This window comes from Dermacentor variabilis, chromosome 3 (genome assembly GCF_050947875.1).
Source record: "Dermacentor variabilis isolate Ectoservices chromosome 3, ASM5094787v1, whole genome shotgun sequence".
In the NCBI taxonomy this organism is placed as follows: Eukaryota; Metazoa; Arthropoda; class Arachnida; order Ixodida; family Ixodidae; genus Dermacentor; species Dermacentor variabilis.
In genome coordinates this window covers 37048417-37063720 of record NC_134570.1, presented here as the reverse complement: position 1 = coordinate 37063720, position 15304 = coordinate 37048417, and the positions used below count along the sequence as shown (strand labels likewise).

The 15304-nt window shown below is 49.9% G+C and overlaps 1 protein-coding gene and 2 non-coding genes across 3 annotated transcripts in view; all 3 read left to right on the top strand.

Moving 5' to 3' along the window:
- The window catches only part of Eph (Eph receptor tyrosine kinase), a 273768-nt gene that overhangs the window by 83589 nt on the left and 174875 nt on the right, over positions 1 to 15304 (top strand). The gene's annotated exons all lie outside the window — the stretch shown is intronic.
- TRNAS-GGA (transfer RNA serine (anticodon GGA)) lies at positions 6713 to 6787 on the top strand. The gene has a single exon. It is a non-coding gene; the product is annotated as a tRNA-Ser (tRNA).
- TRNAS-GGA (transfer RNA serine (anticodon GGA)) lies at positions 6992 to 7066 on the top strand. Its single transcript has one exon. It is a non-coding gene; the product is annotated as a tRNA-Ser (tRNA).

Below are 15304 nucleotides of genomic sequence, written 5' to 3'. Positions count from 1 at the left end.
GAATTCTGTTTACGATCGCAACCCAATCACAAGAATCGCTGGGGGAGCCAAAAAGGGGAAGCGGCAGAGGAGGCGCGGGGGGGGGGTGGGGGTGCGCAGGGATGGCAGGGACAAAATGGGAGCGCGTAGCAAAGCTTTTATATACGTGCTGAGCTTTGAGGAGGCCGTGGCGCGCGCGGCAGTGGAACGTTGGGAACTATTAGAAGGGAGAGAAGGGAGGGGGAGGAGAAGAGAGAAAGATATCGCCCGGCGTTCGAAGTTTTTGAAATTGGATTGAAAGCAGCGCGAATAAAAACGAAACTCGTCGCGGCGAGGCGCAGGCGAGAAACAGCGAAGAGCAAAAAAAAAAAAAAAAAAAGAGCGAAGAAAGATGTTGAGCAAAGAAAGAGGAAGGGAACGCGATAGAAGCTGAGGGCAAGAAAACTGCGTGGCACGACGAAGCGAAAGAGAGAATGAGAAGAAAGGAAAACGATACAAAATGAAGCTCGAAATGATGTTTCGAAACTATCGCTCTGTTCTTTGCGTCTGAGTTCGGACTTTTTCTCTCTCTCTCTTTCTTTCCCTCTAGTTTTTAAAAATATTTTGTTATTCATTTCTAGGCGTTTGTTAGTTTCGTGTCTCGACAACACTCCGGAAAATGTTTCGCTGCGCGCTCGCTATAACCTTTTTATCTTTCTTTTTTTTTTCTTCCACCCCTTCTCTTCGGGGCCTCCCGTTTCTCTGGAGCCATCTCGAATCCGCGAGCTCTCTTGCGGCGAAGCCTCGGTTTCTCGTCAAACGCTCCGCTTTATGGTGGGTTCTTCAATTCTTCCGCATTGCAGCTGTCGAGTGTGTGTTTCTTCTTGGGACGCCGAGGCCTCCTGTCTTTGTCCGTGTTTTTTTTTCTTGTTATTTCTTCATTCATTCTTCTTTTTTTTTTTTTTCCTCTCATTCTCCTTGCCCTCCGAGAACTCGAGAAGTCGTTCCCCGGCGCTGGCTAACAACGTTGGAACAGCGCGGCAAGACTGACTCCGCGCGGATGGGAAATATATAAACCGTGGCTTTATTTATTTATCTTCCGAGAAGTCCTGCCCCCCTCCCAGCCTCCCTCGCGCGAGGAAACAGCGCCATTGGAGACGTTTTTGAAGTGACTTTTGAGTGGTTCGCAGGATAAATAATAAGCATTGCCCAGAAGAAAGAAAACAACGCAACGAGAATGACTCAATTGCCCCCCCCTCCCCCATCCCTCCTCCTGAGCGTTCTCCTCCGCTGCTATCCTATCGGCTCACGTCTGTTTACCTGAACTGTGGATATAGAAGCTTCCTTTGGGTCTTCTAGCGGGCGTAGTTATTTAATAGATTCGACGGATTGTAGGAAGCAGATTGCCACCGTTGCATGGCGCTTGTTTTTTATTAGCCTTATTATATATGGCACAGAAATGTGGGTGGTGAAAAACTGTCCGTTTGTTTATAAAATAATGCTTTGTAACAAAAAAATACAGCTACATATTCGATCATGGTGAAGCCCAACTGGCCAGAGAACAAGCCATAACAAAGCACAAATCTGAAACCGGCAGAATATAGCCCTAAAGCAAACAGTCTGCTCTTGAAACGACGCCGCTATTATTTACCTTTCGCGCTGAGTAATACAGGTGTTTGGCAGGATTACCTTTGGTTACCATACTCAAGTCCGGTATGCTTCGGGCAAATTTTTAACTACCTTGTTGTAGCGTCAAGAAAGCTTTAAATGATTGTCCATTGTTTCGGAGGTTTCTGCAGTGCTCAACGCCTGCAGTCAACGGTAACAGCAGGGACGTTCTCAAAATTGCATTAGAACCGGCGTATCAGCGCTTCAGTGAGTGAATAAATGTAGTACTTGTTTCAGCGGCAAATAGGTTAATAAACAAATGTGCAGGGCCGCAAGGGGGGCCAAATGCAACCTTTTAGGAAGATTACTCGAACACAGAGCGCTGCTGTTTGGTATGCACCAATTATTGTAGCCATAAGAACAACGGGGAGAAAGTCTCAGCACTGGCACGTTCTCGGCGCTTAAATTTGCGGTTGCTCACCGCAAGATTCGCAGAGAACGTTGGTGACCGTTCGAAGTCGCAAGAATAAACCTTACGTCGTTCTCACAAAGCCCATCTATGCGTGCCGGCCTCTCGCGAGTCGCTCCTTCGCGAACTCTTCTTTTATTCATCCGCTATCAGCGGGAAATCACTCAGTTCTCCCAGCGCAGCGTTACACGTACAACCGCCCGCCAGTCGGCGGCCGTATAGTTTCTGCAATCGCACGTCAGGGACGCGTCAAGCGAAAGCTCGAAGGCGCGCCGTTTCACGCATTATTTACCTCGTCTTTCGCTTACTTTCTCTTATTTTCGCTGGGCCGTCCGTTATGTTGCCTTGCGTGCGCCTATGTGTTAGCTGGGCTATTGAAGACGTCTTGCCGTGAAGCGGCACAAACCCACAGAATTGTAGTTACGACTTTTTGTTTACATACATACATGCATACATACATGCATGCATACATACATACATACATACATACATACATACATACATACATACATACATACATACATACATACATACATACATACACACACACACATACATACATACATACATACATACATACATACATACATACATACATACATACATACATACATACATACATACATACATACATACATACATAATCAGAGCCTCATTGGTGACGCAGGTACAGGTAGGTCTCAATTACGCTGCCTATATCCATAAATCCATTCACTCTTCGCGTTTATGCTTTCCTTTCTTCTCGTTTTTTTAGGAGATAGCTACAGCTCGGCGTGTTGCATGTCTGTTTGTTCACGGCTTCCTAGGCGCAAAAGTTCAGATGTTATAGGCCCTGAGCCGCCACTTGTGTACAGATGATCGAGCGGCAGACGCGTACACAACTTGCATGCGAAAGCTGTGAAATTAACTGGCCGCCTGGCATACCCACTCCTCTTTCACGCGTACGGACAAAACCGCCGTCGCCAGCGCAAGCGAGCCGCTGTCGAGAGCATTGGCAGTGAATTATGCGCATCTTTCCGGCGAAATGACGGAACGTATCTTGGAGGGCAAGTCGTCGCGTTTGCGCGTGATCTCACTCGTGCAAACGCCTTGCCTGTCTGCAGTTCCCGATTGCGTGGTTTCAGTTTGGTAATTCCTCAGTGCACTATGCCTCCACCATCTTAACCTCCTCCTCCTCCTGCTGCTTCTTCTTCTTCTTCTTCTTCGTGTTTTTCATTTTTGCCTTTTATCTCTACTTCTGTCGCGCGTACTCAACGTCGTACCTCTGCAGTGTACTTTGTCGGCATGCCGTGCAAGTATTATAGTTGAGCGCGCCCATGCGGGACCGATGCTGCCAATCATTTTGAAAGTGCGTTCTCGCACGCTCCGTGCCGCATGCAGCGTGAGCGCCTAGTCTGCAGATGCACGTGTTTACGTACTGCGTGCGCTTCGCTGTTCACGTATTTAGTGATGTTCAGCACCGAGCCACGTAACTTGTGATTGCGCCACATATATAAATGTTTCCTTCATTCCAGCACACGCGTGCGCCTGTGTATGTATGTTTGCGTGTGTTCAGTCACAGTGACACAGCGGGTATACTTCTTTGCGCATATATTTCGTGTCGTTAAAAAAGTCCGATCGCATAGGTCATTTGGAATATCTTTGCATAGAGGTTCGACCATCGTCGGGAGTGGTTTAGCATTAAAATTCGCACTTTCTTTTTCTTGCGGGTGTTCCTTTCTTTTCTTTTCCAAATGAAATTGTTCGTTCTTTTGTAACCTCTACGCGGCCTCTACACTTTAACCTCTCTTACGGCCAACCAGCGATTGAAATGCGCTATACTACGCAGCTTCAGCGACTCGGCGCACGCACGGAGCCTGCGGCGTGATTTCGCAACAGCGCTTCGTAAGTTATGTAGCACTGACACACTTTTCTTATACGCGATTACCGCGGAGAAAAGGCAATTCGCTTCAGAGCCAGTTTGTATAGGATGTCCGAGAGTGTGTCTCGAGAGCATCGTCGATCACCCGGCGCGTAGCGTGACGGGAAGTGATGGAAGTGTTTCCTCGCAGCGTGAGACGGCCTGACGCCATTGTTTTCTCGACAATGCATGGTGCGCGGCTGTGACGTCACTCCTTGGCGACGTTCGTCCTTGAGACTGCGCGAAAAAAGGGAGCTTAAGGCGATGTTGGGCACCAGCACGGTATAGATGTCATTTCCCAAATGAACATCGTCTTTCGGAGTCGAGGCTCAGCTCATGATGATTAGATTGTGCATTCTTTTGTTTGAGACGGCGGGCGCTGAAGCAGCCTATCTAATGCAGATAGCGCGTCTTCCAGTTTACCTAGATTCGTCGTTGGCGTTGCTGTCGACGATGAGGTGATAGGGTGGGCGCGCCGTGTGTGTAGACATTTACTTATCAGGAAGGTAACCATTTCTGAAAAAGCAGTTTACACTATTTAATGAAAAACAGGAAAATTATATAGTTTTTAGGAGTCGTTAGCGCGACATACAACTACATAGAGATTTTGCATTATCTCTTGTGTTTAAATAGTTCTGCATATCGCTTCCCGCCTTTCCTTTCATTTCGCACAGTGCTTATCGACCCACTCACTCAAATCACTCGTTCACATGGTTCACGTCCTTATACACTTACTCTACTCGCTTGCTCAACCACCTCTGCTCCACTTGTTCTCCGCGACTAAGTCACGTTCGCTTCCAAGTCGAGCACCCTTTGGCCTCACTTTTAATAAGTGAAGTGCTTTCAAATTGGCTCAACTGTTCTCTTGTCCCTGCGCTTGACGCTAACGAGAGTGTCGCCCGTGACGAAAGGAAACAAATGAAAATAAATAAGTAAATAAAAGGACACCGCACAAAGGAACGCAGCGGTCGCACGCTACACACTCTTCGCATAGGAGCGTATGGCGCCACCGCTCTCGCACGTACAACTTCATGCGTTGACGGGAACCATTAACGGTCGTCAGATCGCCCCCGGGTCCTCACAGTTGAGTCCTCGCTTGCCATCTACCTGTCGCCTTGCCCCGGCTCGCGTTTCCATTCTTTCTTCCATCCGCACCTTCACGTTTTCTTTCTTTATTTATGAACCCATCCTTTTTGCATAACTTTCGTGCGCGCCTTGAGGCCAAGTTCAATGCCCTCGCTGTTATCGGCGAACTGCGAATCGAACGCTCGAAACCCCTCGCGGACGAAAAAGTGCCCGCCCACCCCGCCAGAACGTTTATACATCTCTGCTATTCTTTAGCGCTTTATTCGTTTCCCGGCGGTTTTGTCTGGGAGCACGTGATCTATATTTAGCTTCGTCATCTTCATTCCGGTTATTCCGGGGCGAGCGTATATTTAAAAATTTATATCGCTCGCTCGCTCTCTGTCGCTCCGGTTTAGAGCCCTGCCGCCGGCGCGTTTTAAAGAAAGAAGGTTCAAGAGACAAGGGCATTTTTGAGCTTCATGCAAGACACGGAAGAGAGAACGGAAATTGATTCGAGGAATATTTTTCCGCGGCACGGTTTCCCGCTTTCGTCGTGTCGGGTTCCAGTGCCCGTTTGTGCCTCTTTGTGCTTTGCTACACTTTTCTTGGCGTGTTCTTTTTTTTAAACGTTAAGCGCCGCGAACAGCGTACGTATGGTCTGTAGTAGTGCGACGTTGAAATTTTTGTGAGGGGGCGCCGAGTGCTTCGTCGCCGTTTGTCAGTTTATGCTATAAAGCAGCTGGAAGCTGGGAGGACAGCTTGAATTTGGAGTGAAATCGGAAGCCCGATCCTTCTGGTGTTAGTGAGCTGTTTGTTGACTGCACTTTTTCTTTCTTTCTTTCTTTCTTTCTTTCTTTCTTTCTTTCTTTCTTTCTTTCTTTCTTTCTTTCTTTCTTTCTTTTCAGTGTTTCTTCTTTCACCCAGATGAAAGCCCGAGACACCCTTTTTCTTCCTCATCGGAGCAACTTCTCATTGGTCGTGCGACGTATATAATAAACACTTCGTCTCACTGCACACTTCGCGGCGCACAGATCGATATTATATTCTGTTATACTTGAGAGTTCGGTGAAAAAAATGTATAGAAAAAGACACTCAGCAGCTCCAAGTTAATCACTGCGATAAGCAGCTCAACTGCTATGCACCGCTTCATATTCATTGCAGGGAGGGTGCTGGCTCAGAAATAATTGCGACCACCTGGGGTTCCCTAACGTGCTCCCAAAGAACGGTACGTGGGAATGTTCGCAACTCGGTCGGGAACCGAACCCGCGACCTCGTGCTCAGCAGCAGAATGCTCATAGCCATTGAGCCAATGAGCCGGGTCCGGTGAAAATGTTTGAGTCGGCCGCTGACTTTTCTCCTCCTTACCCCAGTCTCTCGCTTGCCCGCTTGAACCGTTGCAGCAACGCGGTATTTTTTGTTTATCAGTGTTATGCAGACAAGTGAGGCGGCACAGAATCATATAATCAAATACGGTGTCTTATCCCGAACTGTAGCCCACGCAGCATGTGTGTATACATGGTCCGTATGAATACTTAAGGATGATCGTTACTTATCACTGCACCTAAATGTCGCGGTTCCTTTTTATTCTTGCATGCAAGCATATCGAGTATACGAAGTAGTAGTTCTGCGGAAACCCGCAAGGTGGAGAAGTAAAGAATAAAGAATGCTTCGTGTTGTCGACAAATTCGACTTCGCCCTGCCGTCTGCTAGCCGCCTGGTTAGCTCAGATGGTAGAGCGGCTGCCCCGGAAAGGCGGTGGTCCCGGGTTCGAGTCCCGGACCAGGACGAATTTTTCTTCAACAATGAGGCTTTTCTTTCGAGGAACCCGTATGGGTTTCCTTTGTAGCAATTGCTGCGAACGGGTGGATGTCTGATTTTCCCTTTATTCTTTACTTCTCCACCTTGCGGGTTTCCGCAGAACTACTACGTCAAACCCTTGCCTTTGCTTCGTGTTGTCGACAAATTCGACTTCGCCCTGCCATCTGCTAGCCGCCTGGTTAGCTCAGATGGTAGAGCGGCTGCCCCGGAAAGGCGGTGGTCCCGGGTTCGAGTCCCGGACCAGGACGAATTTTTCTTCAACAATGAGGCTTTTCTTTCGAGGAACCCGTATGGGTTTCCTTTGTAGCAATTGCTACGAACGGGTGGATGTCTGATTTTCCCTTTATATCGAGCATACGTAGCTGTTTAGTACACGCATGCCTGGTATGGGTGCAACGGCGTCCCGATTGGGCGGTTATAGCAGTGATTAGTCATCCGCGCTGGATTCACTTGAACGTCATCGGTACAAGGTCGTTAAGTGAATCGTTCGAACAGGAGGGTACGCCGAAATAAGTAAGCAGCTCGGTCGACTGGTGTAATCGATTGTGCATTGTGGGGCGTGTAGCGCCATATATTAAGCTCAGCTCATGTGCATCGCTTTTGGAAGCCTGTGGCCATTGTTGCTCGGAAAGCTCTCAGTTAATCGTCAGTGAATGGGCGGCCGTAGTAAGCCCCGGAGTTCGTGTGTAGAGCGCTTTTACATCCGCTCCTACGTTGGTACACGTGGAGACGGCGCACGTTTACGCAGACCGCGTGCTTGCCGTTTTCCCATTGTTCTGGTTTAACCTTAGGGACGTTTGGGATTGTTTGTAGCATCGGTGCTTCCATTCCATTTCATTACCTTAAAAAAAGACCCGCACGGGCGTTACGTAAGGGGTGGTTGTACATAGACTCATTATACGTTAGTAATTAATCGCGAGATATGAAGTCACAAATACAACGCACATGAACGACGCAGGTACATAAGTTCAAAAATGTACACTCGTGGATATCACAAATAATGAACGTGAAAAACAAATCTCGTAGTTGTTTGGTCTGAAAGATGGTCCTTAATACCTTTCTTTCTTTTTTGCGTGAAGGTATAGGCGCACAGGATATATGGTGGAAATTTGGTGTGGCAGGTTCTTCCAGTCTGTCTTTCTTTCCTTACCTTCAAAGCCTGGCATTCGCAAAGAAACCGCTTATAGGCAGCGGCGTCGTGGGAGATCCCTTCTTTCTCGTCTCGCTTAGTATGCGACTTAACGTCGCTATACGAGCGCTACATCGCAATGTGGGCAGCACGCCATGTGTTACACGTACTGTAGGTATATACTCCATAATTTTTTCCGTGTCTAGTAAACTTCACCTTTTATTCTTTATTTGTTATTACTATTGCTATCTTTTTCGAGAAGGGGGGGATATATTGCGTTTGGCTGAATTTATATAGCTTTGCTCCTGATATGAAGTCGACGTTCTTCGGGCGGGGGGGATTAGCGTTTAATCCGCGAGGTAGATTCCAAATCCGCCTCTCGCAAAATATGTACTTGCACGCCACGAAACGATACGAGGACGAGGATCGGTTGAGGATTTCAAACGAGGCGAAGAGCGTGCACGAAAAGGGAAGCTTGAACCGGCTGTCGGTGTTCGTACTGAGGCTTCGGAAACAACCTCTTTGCTTTCACGGTGCGGCTGGCACGCAAGAGGACAATAAAGGGAAACAAAGAAAGAAAGGAAGAAAGAAAAAAAGAGAACAGATGTATCTCGCCTGTCTCGTTGCCTTGCACATATCACGCCGGAGCGTACTTGCGGTGCGAGTATCGTGGATGGCCGGAGCAGTTCGGTTTGTTTGTACGCCGCCAACGCCGCTACGTGCGAAGCTTGGGGGGAATGCGTGCGCGCGTGCGTGTTTGCATCGTGCGCGCAGACGTGCTTGCTTAGTTCATTTAGTTGTTAGTTTGCTTTTCCCATCACCGTTCCACAGCTTGCGCAATATTAAGCTGGCTCACACTGCTCTAATAAGTGGTTTTGTGTTTGTATGTGCACGCGTGCTTGCGTGTGCGTGTCGTGTGTGTGTGTGTGTGTGTGTGTGTGTGTGTGTGTGTGTGTGCGTGTGTGTGTGTGTGTGTGTGTGTGTGTGTGTGTGTGTGTGTGAGAGAGAGAGAGAGAGAGAGAGAGAGAGAGAGAGAGAGAGAGAGAGAGAGAGAGAGAGAGCAGGTAGGTTTATGTGTTGATTTCGCTGGGCATACTTTCTTCCTCTTTTTGTTCCACTTTCCCCCACCCCCAGTGTAGGGTAGCAGACCGGATGCTCTTCTGGTTGACCTCCCTGCCTTTCCTATCCTTGTTCTCTCTCTCTCTTTCTCTTACCTGGACATAGCCTGCCTGACAATGCGGGTGCCTCTTGCTGTAATTTTATGCGGCAGTGTTTGCCACCCCCTATCTGCTAACTTCTATACTGTCCTGTCTCCACGCCTTGTGACAGCAGCTTCAATTTATACGTTCAGTTCAGTTTTGCCAGGGGAATGGAGCTTCCGACTCAGCCGAAGACAGCGTCCTTCCGGGGTCTTCCTGCATGTGCACATTCGCCGCGTGAACGAATCGCACTGATCGCACTCCCATCACTCGACTTCTCGTCTCAAAAAAAAAAAAAAAGAAAAGAAAACATAGAAAGAAAGAAAGAGTAAAGCGCCTGAAACTGCGTGTCATTTTTGAGTATTGCAAGGTCGTACTGTTCACACTCGTGCGAATCGCGTTCATTCATCGTACTGCGATGACTCGTCTGTGTCTCTTGAAGGAAAAGAAAAAGAAAAATCGCCAATTTGGCGCCACAAATGTGCATCGTTCGAAACTATATCGCTGACCTCCTTCTCTTTGCAAGCTGTCATCGCTTCCGATGTTTTGTGTCGCGTGAAAACCTTCACGTAGTTTGCCCGAAGGCGAAAGCCGCAAGCGCTGTTCCTCGTCCGAGACTGGCGAATCGCCGAAGAATGGATGTCTGTGAACGGACAGACTGTGTCAGGAAACGGGGCTGCCAGGCTGAAAGGCCCGGTGCGCCTCGGCCGTGTAAAAGAGACTTCGCCGCGGAACACAATTGACGCGGTGACGCGAGCGTTTCGTTGGGCTGGAAAAGGGTGCTCGCCGCGCTTCCGTTTGAAGTCGGATCGACGCGGAAGCCACGACAGCGGCATTCTTTCCTGCAGTGGGCGTCGCTTCCTACTTCAAATCGATGTTCTCTGGCGGCTGCCTCGGGTGTTTCGCACATTAGAGGCGTCACTTTGTTTTATTTTTCTCGTCCGTCTTTTTTTTTTTTTTTTTTAGTCTTCGATGTTTGGAACCAGGAACGACGACAGCTACATTTTTTCGAATGTGGGACTTTAAATCAGAAAGAATAGCCTCAGGACGGAAAGTTTCGGGTAAAGGGTGTACAGGGACAGCTATATAATGGTTACAAACTTCCGTTAGCAAACTGCTGTCCTCTTTCCGGCGCAGGAGAGCGATTGTGGATGTGACAGTGGTTAAGACAAGCCCATCAGTGGTAGAGCGTACAACGTAATAGTGCGGTATTTTTATCGAAACTGTATGGAGCTTACGGCTGTAGATCCTGGAAACTTGTATCTCTTTACAGGCTCTCTGGGAACGAGGCATCTTGTGTAGCCTTCTTTCTGTTGAGCGGATTACATAGACAAATGACTTTGTTATTCTAAAAATGGCGTATATGGTACGCTATCCGTTGTGCACACAAATGAACCCGAGTTGTGTTTGCGTTCTGCTCGCGAGCAGTGTCGCTGACCGTAGTTCCTTATAAGTATGCTGGGCCGCTTGCATTCGCTATGGGTAAACCTCCTAACGCTGGCTGTTATTTCGCTTCGAAAACATTGCAGCGGCGTAAACTGTGGACGCTGGAATACATGAAAGACTCCGTGGTCAGCTTTATCAATTAACTTTATTGTTATTTGGATCAGTAATATCCAGCTTGACGTTCCTGTGGAAAGTAAACTAAAGCGATGGGCCTTACTACATCGGCGTATACCTTGCGTATACACGGTAGCCGACGGTCGTATGAATCGCTGCTCTCGTGTTGTTGTTGTTTTTAACTCGGATACCTCGCGGGCTCCACACGTCGGTCACAAGATTGTTCGGTTCCCGCATGTGGCACAGGGATCCGGAGGAAGGCAGTGTGCACAATAACACCCCCCCCCCCCCTTTCCCCGCCTCTCGTTCGTCTTCTGCCCGAGTCGGTGAGGCGCCCGGCTGTTGCATTTTTTGTGGCGGGGAATTATTTACGACCTACTTGATTTTCATGGCCATCTTACGGCCTGCTGGCCGAGATAAGTGCCGGCGCGAATGCACGTCGATGTGGAGTAGCGCGTATCTAAAATGCTGGCTCGTACAGCACCGAAGCTCAAAGTGCCTCACAAGCCAGAATCGGTGCTTTCTCGCTCCCCTCTTTCTGTGCCCCCCCCCCCTACAATCTCTCTCTCTCTCTCTCTCTCTCTCTCTCTCTCTCTCTCTCTCTCTCTCTCTCTCTCTTTCTCTCTAATTCCGCGCAGTATCGTGGAAGCTAAGTGGGGTGCTAAGGCTGTCACCAGTGGCGCAGGACTACAGCAGCAAACTATGGTGCCGCGTTTTGATAGCGCTCGCGCAACGTGTAAGCACTTGTTGCTCTTCAAAGCGCGCACTCACGAGAGCGCCACTCGGCGAAACATTTATCGAGGGGCCTTAATCACTCCGTCGAAGCATCCTCCTCTAAACTTTCTTGCGCTCGTTCGCAGAAGACATCTCGGCATGAAGAGCACAACAGCGCCGATTGGCCTGCTGCGAGCTCTCCGCGGCTTTTCCCACTGCACCGTTTTAGTGAGGACATGGGAAAATACACGTCGTTCACGGCGCACATAGTATGTGCGTACGCACGCCTTCGGGAACCTCTTCTGTACCATTGCGCGCAATCTTTATTAGGCGCCTGACAATTCGCGGCGGATGCGGCCGCAGAGCCCATCGCTTTAACTTTTGAGGTCATTAGGTATTCGGTGCGCGCGGCGCGCTGCACATGCATCAAGTTAGTTGAGATCTGTTTCCTCTGTCACCCTTCCCTTCTTCAAAGAGCAGGTGTGCTCGTTTGTCGCATTTCGCTTCCATCGCTATTGACTCGGGAGCTCGCTCGCTCGCTGAACCATCAGTTACCTTATGTACGAGTTTCGATCTGCGAATGAGTGTCCTACTGCTTCATTTTATTGTGCGCCCATCCGCTTGCTCGGCGGAGAATCGAGAGCGTAAAACGAAGACAACTAAAAGACACCGCGGGACCCGTGGCAGGGCAAGCGCGTTGTTTGGTAATCGTGTCAGGGTCCCGTCGTCTTCGACGCAGCCGGAGAAGTAGCCAAGAAGGACCGAAAACGCGGGAGGCAATGGTGACGGCCGGAGAGGGGCAGAAAGTGGGGACTGGAAAGGAGGGCCGGGGAGGGAGAGCGAAGAGATACGGCCCCCTGTGATTGGCAGGCAAATAAATCTCCCTGTCGACGGGGGAAGTTAATGAAAAAGAGCAAAAAGAATGAAACGGGAAAAGCCAACGAACCTCCGACTGTGTCTCAGAAACAAGAGCTAGAAAAAAACGGGCGGTGAGGTTGGGAAACGGCTAAAAAACACGCCGGGCCCAGATAACAGCGCGATCATCGGCAGCGTGCAGCGGGGTTCGCCAAATGAAAGAGAGAGAGAGAGAGGAATCGCGTATACAAAGTGGTCAGGAACAGGCTGGAGGAGGAAAACCTCGCGGGGTGTGTACACGTGAAAGGCAAGCGTCCGGGGAGAGAGTGACTTTCTATTGCGAACAAGAGTGGCGTTTAGAAGTTGCGAAAAACAAAGAAACAAACAACAGTGCAGCGTATAAGAAGTTTCATTTTCTGGTAGAGGAGAGGCGGTATGTAGTCAAGACGTCCGCCTAGCTCGCTTATCGAAAAGAATGTTGTCGCCCCGGCTTTCTTGCACTATGCGTTGACGTCGTCGTCGTCTGCTTCGGCGACAAGACGCCATCTTTCTCCCGGGGCCGTGCCACCATTCAATGCACCTTCTGCTTTTCTACAGCGGCAAAGCGCCGCTGTGCCTCCTCCTCTCCGATCCCCGCGCGCCACCTCCCAGGAGTGCAGCAGCAACATCTCGGGCGGAAGAAGAAAGTCTTGGCAGTTCTTCAGTGTCGGTTCATTTCGGGTTTTTACGGCCGTACGGCGGCGGACATGTTTTAGGGCGCATTTTTATAACGCTCCCTCCCCGCTTCTTCAACCCCGGTTTTCGCTCGCTACCGTGGCAGCTGCCCGGGCGCGTATGGTTTTCACTCTCCCGGCGTCTTTACTGTCGCATAGTGTTGATGGCTGAAAACGGGCTCGGCTTGGCTGTTGTCTCGTTCGCACCTCCCTGGGAAGCTTCCCCCGCCGCTCGCGTGTCTCGTGCGTGGTATGTGTTTAAGCTCCGGCGAATCTTCCGCTGTCGCGAACGCGTTCTCTTCTTTCCTTTCCTTCTGTATTTTGTTCCTTATATATATAGTCTACCTCGTGAACAAGCCGCTTGCTCCCCGTAAACTTGTGCGAGGTCATTTGTGCTGCTGGTGTCTCATTGGAAAACACTGAACTCTTCTCGTGCATTAACTCTTGTTGTGTGTTCACCCGTTTATATTCTGTTCTCAAGAAGAGCTAGCTGCCTTCGAAGATCGCCAACTTGTTACAGCTGAGCGAGAATGGGACCGCTATTGAGATGCGTAGCGATGGAAATTTATTTCCATATAGGGGTGCGCACGCAACAGTATGCCAGCTTATGTTTCATAAGTGCTGGAAGCAATGTGCAAATATGGAACGCTGTGGTGATTTATTTTGCCTCTGAGAAAAGCTCCTGCCAAAATTTTCACGTGTGAGAAGTTTCAACGCATTGTAGCGGAACATTATGTAGCAAATGTCCATTACTCTGAAACCATTGAATAATAGACAAAGAGAACTTACGTTTTCATCTGACCTGCGCGCGTGTTTTATGGTGAAAAATGTTTAACGAGACCAGTCAGTTTTGTATACATTGCAGTGGCGCTTCGTACACAACTTAGGCTTATGCATACCTGTCAGGGTGACTGCTCGCATCAGTGCCTTGTTACAAACCACGTTTCATTTTGACGTTAAGGGGATCAGAGCTGTACATATCCGTAACCGCTGCTCCGAGCGTTAGGAAAAGCCTCGACAAAAAATGGTGGCACATAACGTGGCAATGACCGACGTTTTCCGCCTGTAGTATGACAATGCGCGCACGACCTTGTCAGTGCTTAACTAATGCTTTCCGAGATGCCATTAATAACGAATAACAAGCACTACCAGGTTGACTTACCATTCCTCGCTCACCCTTGCGCAAACACGCTCCCTAGACACGCAAGCAGGCGCAGTCAGTTAAGCGAGGCGGAAGCTGAGGACTGTGTACAAAGACGGAAGGGGGCCTCTCAGGAACGCTGAGGCACCGCCCGAGAAGAGACACAAGGGTATGCGTGCGCATCGTAGTGGCGAAGGGCACACCACAGGTAAGCGTCGTTGCTCGCGCTCTGCCGGCCCTATAGCCCCCCCTCCCCCAGCCATTTCTTTGCTGATGGTGAACCGAAGCACGCACCTACCGCGCCGGCGTCGACCTGGCCGTTGCCACTTGGCTTGTCATCGGGGCGCGCACGCGCGCGCTGCTTACCATAAGCGACGATGTGGCTAATGGCGCCGATCACGCTACGCCCCGCCGCGTCGCCAGTGAACCCGCCTTTGATTTTTGTGCCCGCTGGCCTCGCGCGTGCGTGTGTGGCCTTGCGAATGGCAGGGCGATGCGCTTTTACACGGAGAACCAAGATTCACTATTGTCGTCATCATCAACAACAGCAACAACAATAAGAGCGGGCAACCACGGACGCAGTAGAGGCGAGGGAGGCACCTACAGTGTGCAGTGCCTGCTTGTCTTTCCCATGCCGCTCCGGGGCTGGTCGTGCACTCCTGGAAGGAAGGGGGTGGGGGGGGGGGGGAGGGCTCCGCGTGCAAATCTCGCCGATATCTTTCGTCTCCCTCCTAGTGCAGAGCTCACTGACTTGGTGCGTCTTCGCGTATCGTTTGCTCCTCCGAATCGGTGCACAGCTCTCGTGCACGAACTCTGGGCGAATGAAGCTCGTGCTCTTCTTGCGGCGTGCTCGGCGCGCGGCTGTGCCAGATGGTATCGCGCGTCGGGTAGGCATCCAGAGCGCGCCGAGAGTTCCCGCTCCTTCATCCGCAAACGTCGGTGCGAGACTCCGCTGCACAGTGATAATATGATTTCGCGTGGAATTCGCGTGACGTGATGGTCGCGCAATGATTGACATTGCGGCGCTCCGGTTCACTAGCGCTTACAGGCGGTCACGCTACCCAAATGTTTGTTTACCTGCAAGGAGTGTCCGGCTGCAGTAAATGCTACGTATTATAAGCTCCAGCAGTGATACCTATACAATGCCAGGTGGCGCATTGTAACGTGCTATATGT